This window comes from Triturus cristatus, chromosome 9 (assembly GCF_964204655.1).
Source record: "Triturus cristatus chromosome 9, aTriCri1.1, whole genome shotgun sequence".
Taxonomy (NCBI): domain Eukaryota; kingdom Metazoa; phylum Chordata; class Amphibia; order Caudata; family Salamandridae; genus Triturus; species Triturus cristatus.
Genome location: NC_140592.1, coordinates 901,450,321 through 901,460,377, shown reverse-complemented (window position 1 = coordinate 901,460,377; position 10,057 = coordinate 901,450,321). Strand labels below are relative to the sequence as shown.

Below are 10,057 nucleotides of genomic sequence, written 5' to 3'. Positions count from 1 at the left end.
GCCTGTTAAAGATAAAAAAAAGGGTTTGTGTGAGGGAGGCAGCTCTGGATGACTTGCGAATTTTGGCCCACAATTTATCCCAAAGAGAGGTGGACCAAGAGGTATCAAAATCAAACTCCCATTGTTTCTCAACCGTGGATTTTGGCCTAGGCGCAAGAGTTTTGTGAAATGAGTGATAGAGTGAGGAGGCTGTGGGATGAGTGCGCAGCAAGGAGTGGAGGTGCAAAGTAGGATTGGGAGGGCCTGGTTGAGTAGGAGAGTTGGAAAGTTGAGCATAGGTGGACATGACTGCATCTTTAAGCACAAGGTACTTGCGGGCACAGGAATGAGGGAGATTAAAAGTTTGGCGAAGAGTGGAGAAAGGTAAGAAGCTAGGACCAGAAAAAAGCTGGGAAATCCACATCAGACCATTTTTTCTCCAGGATTTCCAGTAAATGGGTTTGCGATTGACAAGGATATTGGTATTCTACCAAATGGTATTGTTAAAGAATTCGGCCACAGAGGAAGGAGGATTCGGGGAAATGGAAAGAAGAAGTTTGGTAGTGAATTTCTGAATGGGAGTGGAAGTAAGCTGGGGTTTACGGGAGAAAGAAAGATACTCAGCGAAAGTGAAGGGGGATAACGAGAGGCGCTCAATAACAAGCCAAAGGGGGGGGAACTCAATAGGATCTCGCAACCAAAGGGAGGCTTGTCGCAGGAGGAATGCTTTATGGTAAGTGGGAAAGTCTGGGAAATTTACCCCCCTCCCCCCTCTGATTTGGGAAGCCGTAATCTGAGCAGAGACATACGTGCTTTTTTACCGGACCAGAGGAAAGAAGAAAGAATGGTGTTAATTTTCTTGAAAAATTTAGCTGAAATAGGAATATTAGAGATAGTATAAAGTACTATTGGGGATAGCATCATTTTGATCGTGTCAAGACGGCCCCACCAGGAGAGGTAAAGCGGGTGCCATCTAGAAGTGAGGTCAGACAATTTCTGAATACATTTGTTAAGGCATAACGAGACCGTGTCGGGGAGGGAAGGGGCGACATGTAAGCCAAGATACTTGATGTGTGAGGGACTCCAAATAAAATTGGACGCAACAAAGTCATGTTTGAAGGTAAATTTCGTAAGGGGTAAAATTTCACACTTGTCGTTATTCAGCTTATAACGAGAAATCTGGGAATATTCATGTACTTCAGTTAGAAATGCAGGAATGGCGGTAGCAGGGTTGGACATAAAGAGTAGGATATCCTCCGCATAGGCAGCAAGTTTGATATTAGTTTGAGAAATTCGGAAACCATGTAAATTAGGGTTTTGACGTAGTTTTGAGAGAAAGGGTTCTAAGGCCAGATTGAAAAGGAAGGAAGAAAGGGGACAACCCTGGCGAACTCCTCTACCTAAATTGAAAAAAGAAGAGACGAGGCCATTAGCACATACCGCCGCTCTGGGATTGGAATATAGGAATGAAACAAAGGAAATAAAGTTAGGACCAAACCCAAACCATCTGAGAGCAGAAAAAAGGAAAGACCACTCTACCCTATCAAACGCTTTTTCTGCGTCCAGAGCAATTGCCGCTAATGAATCTTGAAATCGTGGGGATTTGGACAGGACATTGAACAAAAGTCTAGTGTTGTCTGTGATGAAACGGCCTTTAACAAATCCAGACTGTTCTGGGCCCAACAACTGAGGAAGGAAGGGGTCTAGCCTTAAGGCAAGGGATTTAGCATATATCTTGTAATCAATGTTAACTAAAGAGATTGGTCTGTAATTCTTGCAATATTGAGTGTCCTTTCCTTCTTTGGGTATAATACATATATGGGCGTCTGAGAAAGTACCAGAGGAGGTGCCGGTGAGAATAAAAGAATCAATAAGAGAATGTAATCTGGGTAATAGTAATTTGGAAAATTGTGAATAAAATTCAACTGTAAATCCGTCTGGGGCCTTGTCCTTCTTAAGTGATTGAAGTGCAGTGTGCAATTCAGCACTAGAGATGGGCGTTTCAAGAATGGATAGGTCAACAGGGAAGTTGGAAGGAAGCTGAATATTAGAGAAGAAGGTGGCAAGGGATTGAGCAGTAGGGTGAGTTTCAGAGGAATAAAGCGTGGAATAAAAACAGGAAAACTCCTCTAAAATATCAGCATCTGTACGCTTTAAAACAGAATTAACATCATAAACAGATTCAATGTTCAGTTTGTGTTGCTTGACCTTTAAATAGTTGGCTAAAACCTTCCCCGCTTTATTTTTACCACCATAAAATTTTGAGCTAGATTTCAACAAATATAACAAAGCATCTTCTGTGGATTGTTTGTTAAATTGCATCTTAGCTGAAATGAGAGCAGTCAAACTTTCCTGCGAATGGGAGGTATAAAAGGAATGTTCCAATTTTTTAATTGTGAGGAGAAGGTCATTAGTACGCTTACGAGCAGTTTTACGTTTTCTAGCCACATGATCAATTATGAAACCTCTGGCTGCAGCCTTATAAGCATCCCAAATAACATGTTTGGGAACAGTGGGTGTGTCATTAATGATAAAAAAAACTCTGTAGTAAATTCAACAAAGGAGGTAGTGAATTTGGGATCAAGTAGGAGGGTATTGTTGAAGCGCCACCTTTTTGGTCCGGTGGACTTGGGTAGGATATCAATGTTAACCAGTACAGGGGCGTGGTCAGAGAACAGGATAGGCCCAATATCGGCATGGGTAAGGGATTGAGAGATATGATGGGAAAGAAAAATGTAGTCAATGCGGGATTGTGATTGGTGGGATGGGGAGTAAAAAGTGAACTCATTAGTAGTAGGATTGCATAGACGCCAGGCATCAATGAGTTTATCCTGGGATATTGCCTGAGCAAACAATTTGTGAGATTTGTTAGGGATATAAGATACTTTAGAGTGCCGATCCAAAAAGGGATCAAGGGGTAAGTTACAATCTCCTGCCATAATAAAATTGTCATCAACGTATTCAGAAATACGAGAAGCCATTGCACGCCAAAAGACGGGGTCACCGCCTGTAGGCGCATATATGTTGAGAAGGGAAATGGGAATGCCCTTCGAGGAAAGTTTGACATACAACCATCTACCCTCGGGGTCCGATTCGGAAGTCAAGAGCGAATGGGAGAGAGATTTGCGGATTAAAACAATCACACCATTTCTTTTACCATCTCCAGGAGCAGAGAGAACATCACCTACCCAACCCCTCTTGAGTTTAGCAGCTTCAATATCAGACACATGGGTTTCTTGCAAGAAGGCAATATCAACATTCAACTTGGCTAAATGAGAAAGAATCTTTTGCCTCTTAATAGGAGAATGAAGACCCTTAACGTTCCAAGATATAATACGCACTGACATTAAGGATAATTATAAAAGAAATGCAGAGAAAGATTAAAGCAGTAAGAAAAAGCCTCACAAGAAATAAAAACATAGGAAGAGAAAAGGGAGGAAAAAGAATAAGGAAGAAATGAAAGGGACAAAAGAAAGAAAAATAAGATAAGACTAAGGAATATCAGAAAGATATAGGATAACCGAAATGCCACTGAAATCAGTAAGATGATTAAATGAGGTACAAAAAGATTGATAAATAGGGTCCAATGAAGAAGAAAGAAGAGCCTGCACAGAAAGAGCAGTAAACAAGCAAAGTATGAAAGAGGGCGGCTGTAAGGAGAGGAACACAAGCATAAGTCAAAGAAGAAGTGAAGTGACAAAGGGGTGAAATGGAGAGAGAAAAAGACGCATGTCCATGAAAGCAAATAAGCAATAAGGAAAAAGGATGGAAAAGGAAGAAAGGAAGAAAAAGGTCGCGAAGAGAGTACAGACACCAGGAAACCTGAAAACAGAAAAGGAAAAAACAAAGTCAAAGGTAACAGAACGAGAACAAACTTGTCAAAAAAGACATGAAGGGTACTTAGGGGAAGCGTAATCAGGAACAGAAACCAATAAGGACGGACGTGAAGACAGGAAAAACGGGAGAACGGGAAAACGGGAGGAGGGATGTAGGGCCAACTGGAGAAGGCGACCACTCTGGGTCGGTGAGACGTCCAACCAGAGGGACAAGCGGAACGCAGAAGAATGATCTGTGAAGGAAGAAGGGTAAAAAGGTTAGGCGACAACAGACAACAGGGTCATAAGACAGGCAATGAGTGGGCCGAAGCAAGAAGCCTCAACAAATATAACGAAACATTTCAAGAAAAAGCAAAAACCCAACAGGAGAAACATGCAAATTTTAAGATCCGTTTAAATAAGCAAAATCAACAAGCATAAGAAACGGGGGCATAATAAAACAACATCAGAAAGAGTCATGTTGGGAAAGAAGAGGAGGGCCCTGAAAGCTCCATGTCCGCTTGACCACAGGAATTCAGGAAACTTCGAAGACGTGTAGGCTCATCATATGTCGTAGTCTTATTGTTGTAGGTGACTTTGAATAAACAAGGGTGAAAGAGACCATATCTGGCACCAATGGAGCGGAGGTCAGGTCTCATGTCCAAAAAGGCCTTACGACGATTCGCAGTGGCTCTGGCGTAATCCTGCGCGAAGAACAGAGTGGAGCCTGACCATGAGAGACGAGGAGAAGCTCTGGCAGCTGAGAGAACTTTCAACAGATCTGTGTATTCCAGGAAATACATTATTACTCCTCTGGGCTTCGCTGGTGAGGATAAAGAGGAGGAAGCTCGACCAAGTCTGTGGGCGCGTTGAATATTTAGCGATGTATCCTCGGGTAAATGTAAAATCTTGGGCAGAAAAGACTTGAAAAAGGCGACAGGGTCACTCCCCTCACAACCTTCCACCAGGCCGTAAAGGCGAAGATTATTGCGCCGATTACGATTCTCCAAGTCCTCCACCTGCTTTTGGAGAGATGAGATCTGTGCATGCATATGAGTGACCTTGGCTGCAGAGTCCTGAAGAGAAGAGACATCCCGTTCCACCGACGACATTCTTTCATCCATTGAAGTCCAGTTATCCGTAAGAACTTGCAACTTCGCGTTGGTTTCTTCCATAAAAGGGCGCAACGCCCGTATCTCTTCCAGGATTAACTCCATCGAAATGGCCGAAGAAGATTTGGGAGGTGAGGGTGGGTCTTTTTTTAACCTCTTGGGCGTCGTCTTTGAAGACTGTGAGGAAGTATCCATGGTCGGCAACTTCTCATCAGAGGGAGGAGACTGAGAAGCTTCTAACTGAGCCAACTCCGTGAAAAGCTTTGAATTTTTAATGTAATTGCGCTTTTGGAGCTTGCCGGAGCAGTCAGCCATCGAAGCGCCTGTGAAGTGCAGGTTTACCGAAGGCACATAGGCTAACTTGAAACACTTGTCAGGCCAAGAAATTTGAAACATGAAGTCAGGCAACAAGAGCAGGCAGAGAAATGTATCAGGCCAAAAAAGACAAAAAATACCTAAGAGGCAAAAGATAGAGATTGGGGGCCTAAAATGGCTGCCTGAAATGAGGAGATCAGATGAAGTCCATTAAGCCTGTATAAAAAACATAACGAGGAATAAAGAGTCACCTGTGGAAGCAGAACCATGACGTCTGTGCCGCTAGGTGTGCTGAATATGATGCAGAGTCGTCATAATATATCCAGGATACCAATGCGCGGGAGACGCGCCGATGAGGGGATCGCGGGCTCCGGAAAAACAAAATGGCGGTCGTAGCCGATACAGAGCCGCGACCAAGACTTAGAATGGCAATAAAGTTTTAAACGAAGCCGCCTCAGCGTGAAAAAGTAATCTCAGGGTACGCCCAGCATCTTCCCACGACAAACACCTTCGTCCAAGGCTTGCACAAGAGGCGCAAACCGCCGGAACACTCCGTAACGGACGGAGCACCTACGCCGGCGCCGCCATTCTCCGTGGGCGCCTAGCCGCGCCCCCCACAATTTGATTTTTGAGTAAGTATTTTACCTTGTGAGCGAGTTAAATGAGCCAGTTGCTGTATTGAAGAGAGCATTTGAGATTCTAGTTCAGTTGGTCTTGGATAGATGTCCCAATTGACTCCTGAATCTACACTCTTCGGTTTCTCTTAGTCATTACTAATGAATTGAATTTGCCTGACGGACTCCTATGTAGAATCTTGCAGTTTAGGATCAGCTTAATTTTCTGCCTTTGAACCAAAATGGCGTAATGATAGTGATCAAACATTAACAGAACTTCAACATACAAGATTTTTTGTAATGGAAAGTAAAATAAATTTTAACCAGTTACCTTGCACACGTGCTGCACTGATAAATGTCCACACTGCTTTTCATTTCTGTCCTCCTGCTTTTTTTCATTTCGAAGTCTTCCAAGAGTTCAAAAAATCCAAGAAGACGTTTTGTTGATATGTCAATTTTTCAGACGGTAACATCTTGGTAATGGGTTACAACCTGTTATGTTTTAGAGAATTGCTTATGCCCTTGCCAGGACTGCAATTCATTCAGGAAGAGTAACCTATTACTATAGATCATTTCCTCATGAGTTTATGACCCAATGGTCCATTGTAGTTGACATTTAAAGGGCACAATTATGTTTTTTCATGTATCTAGGCAGCTGGCTGAGTTTATAGGTGCTGCTCTGTATTGTTATGAATGGCGTTTGTCTTTTTTTTCAATCTGAGACAGCTGTACAACTTTGCCTTTCAAGGGCTCTAGGGGGTGGTTGTCTGCAACAAAATTGTTGGACCATTCCCTCTCATTTTTTCGAATGTATTCATTTTTAAAGGAACCTGCCTCCCCCTACACAGTAGGAATTATTCTAAGGTTTACTGCTTCGATGAAGAGTCCTACAACCAACTCCGTTGATGGCAGAAGACGTGGCGCAACCTATTGTGCCCTCTGACTTCACGCCAGACTGAACTTGACTTGTGCTTGGTGCCCACAGAGCCCCAGCATTTGCCCGACCCACCTGAGCTGCTTAACATCCTGGTTCTGCAAGACAGGCCTCATACCCTACATTCTTTATGTGTGACACTCTGTTCATGAGTATTATGTCAAACTAGCTTGGGCAACCCTACCATGAAGAAAATAGGTATTAGGACCTCTAGCATATCAGTGGACCCTGACACCAACGTAGTCTCACCTCCGAGACCTGCTACTAAGGAAAGTGCCTCCTTTGAGCTGAATATGTGGAGGGTGGACGAGGTTCTCGACCTGCAGCTTCCCACCTGGGATGTCAAAACTAATGTTCCAACTAAAGTTCTCCAATTGGGCAGACTAATAATGCCCCTTTTGCCCTTTAATGAGGCCCTGACTGACACCCTTGTAGGGGCCTTGTCCAGTCCGTGCAGTGGTCCCCCAGTGAATCTCAAAATTGCTCTGCACCGTTGTCCTACCCCAGGCAACCCAGCTTTTTTAAATGCAGCACCCTTTGTAGGAAAGTGACCCTTTTTTGCATGGTTCCCCCCCCCCTCTTTTTGCCTGATTTCTGATGCACTTTGAATGTGCACTGGTTCTGTAGTAGGGGATCTCTGTGTATAGTCATAATCTATGAATAGTCCCGCTCATGTGCGGGGACCCCGGAGCAATCAAAATATCTCTTAAGCTGTCCTGCATTTGCAAACCTGCAAAGACACTTAAGAGACAGACAAAATAATACAGCGATCTTCGTCTCGACGGCGATCTCCTTCGTCTCGACGGCGATCTCCTTCGTCTCGACGGCAGTCGCCGGTGTCTCGGCATCGAGGTCGTCGTCGGCGCCGATCCATGAGCCGACGGAGACCAGCGGGTTCGCTTTGACGGCGAGCTGTGCTGTCTGTGGGGCTCGGTACGACGTCTATGGTGTGTCGATGGTGTGTCGACGTCGACTGTGAAATCCTCGACGGCGACCTAGTCCTAGGTCTCGCCGGCCCCCCTCTCGACGTCGAACGTCGAGAACCCCGAGATCCAGAGCCCTGGATCGACGGCGAACACACCGGTGCTTTACCTCTCGCCGTCGACGTCGTCGCCTTCGACGTCGAACGCGATCTACTAGCCGGTAGGTGTCGTTTCTGCTCCTTTTTCTGCCCGGAGGTCCCTCCAGAGGCTGAAGCATGGGCAGAGGAAGGGGAATGAGATCCTCCATGCCCCGAAGTCCCACCTGTTCTCTGCTTCTCCTGTCCCTGAAGGCGAATCTTCTCTCTGTCTCTCAGGGTCCTCTTGGAGAAGGACTTGCAGATGTCACATGTAGCAGGGACATGTGAGGACATGTCAGATGTGAATAAAAATGACATTTAAACTTTATTTTGGCTTTTGTGTTCACTTCAGAGGAAGTGCTGGCCAGTGCAGCCATATTGTTATTAGGCTGTATTATTTTGTCTGTCTCTTAAGTGTCTTTCCAGGTTTGCAAATGCAGGACAGCTTAAGAGATATTTTGATTGCTCCGGGGTCCCCGCACATGGGCGGGACTATTCATAGATTATGACTATAACAGACCCCTACTACAGAACTGGAGTTACAGGTAAGAAACTACTCCTTCCCTGCTAATCAGGTTTCCAGTGTTCTTTCCCAAAACTGTACCTTTGTTTCCACAATTGGCATACATAAAAGTATCTTGTAAAGGGTACCCCTGATACCAAGAGCCTTGTGACCAGAGAGGGTCCCTAAGGGCTGTCACATGTATTGTCACCCTCAGAGACCCCTCACCAGACACACACTCACTGCCAGTGCGTTTTGGTGCAGCTAAAACCTAAGAGTTGATGTGTGCCATGCCTACAAACAGCTGTCTGCTGCATTGGTAAGTCACCCCTCCAGCAGGCCTCACAGCCCTAAGACAGGGTGCACTATACTGCAGGTGAGGGCATAACTGCTTCAGCAATATGCCCCTATAGTGTCTTAAGTCCTTAACAAGACATTGTAAGCGCAGTGAAGCTATATTGAGTACATGGGCTGGTAGTTTGTCATTTCGAACTCCACAGCTCCATCATGGCTTTACCGAATGCTAGGAAGTTTGATACCCACTTCAGCATAATAGACCCACACAGATACCAGTGTTGAATTTCTTGTCAATTTCACTCAGAGGGCATCTAAGAGATGTCCCCTGAAAAACGACCAACTCTCTGGTTTACAGCTGACTGGTTTGCACCACCCTGCCACTTTCAGACATATTTATGACCGCCCTGAGGTGGGAGCCTTGTGCTCTCGTGGGTCAAAAACAAAGCTTGCTTGGGGTGTGGAGGTGCTTCTCACCTAACCCAAAGCAGGAACAGCATTCAGGCTAGTTAGCCTCAAAGACTTCCTGCCCTTTGTTATGCTAGCCAGGGACTCTCCAGCTAGTGGAGATGCCCGCCCCCTTGACCAAGACCCACTTTTTGCGGCAAGGTCAGCAGTAAAGTTAGTAAGCAGGAGAGCAGTGTCCCCTCCCAGCCAGGACATCCCCTCCCAGCCAGGACAACCCCTAAGGTGTCCCGAGTTGAAGTGACCACCTCCTTTAAAAATCCTTCATGTTGGATGGAAGAAATTTAGCCTGTAGGATTAGGGTATGCCCCCTTCCCAAAGAGAGGGAAATACAAAGGGTGTAATCACCCTAAAGGTAAGTAACCAATTGGCTACTACCTGCCAGTACCTATACTGCCCCTAAATTCAGTATTAGGGGATCCTCAGATTCCGGGGCAACCAAAAAAGAAAGACCGAAGAGCCAAGCAGCAGTGAAGACTCAAGACAACTGACTTGGCCCCAGCCCTACCTGCCTGTCTGCAGCCCTTGAAGAAACCTGCTCGAAGAGGCGACTCGTCCTGGAGGCCCAGCGACCTCCATAACCCAGGGAGGACTGCCTGCCTTCCCTAAAGACCAGGAATTCCAGAGTACAGCGACCGTGTCCACAAACAAACCAACACGAAGGGCTCCCTTGCATTCCGGATACACGAGTCCTGCCCACTCTGCACCTAACACCCAATGCACGAGTCATAGTGGCTCACCGGTCCAGCGAAGTCTCCACAGCGATCCTGACCTCAAAACTATCGGTGGCTGACCTCTCCTGCACATCACGAAGACGCCTGCAGCCTCAGCACAGAGGGTTCTCCTGACCGCGACAGGCTCTCGTAAAGAATTTCCGATGTTTAAAGCCACCCCTGCATCCTCTGCCCCCGACTTTGGGGAGCCCAGCCGAAAGGCATCCCAACTTATCTGCCCATTCATTGGTCAC

At 45.7% G+C, this 10,057-nt stretch overlaps 1 protein-coding gene across 1 annotated transcript in view; it reads left to right on the top strand.

Annotated features, from left to right (window-relative positions):
• The window catches only part of PAPOLA (poly(A) polymerase alpha), an 868,351-nt gene that overhangs the window by 574,629 nt on the left and 283,665 nt on the right, over positions 1–10,057 (top strand). The window lies entirely within an intron of this gene.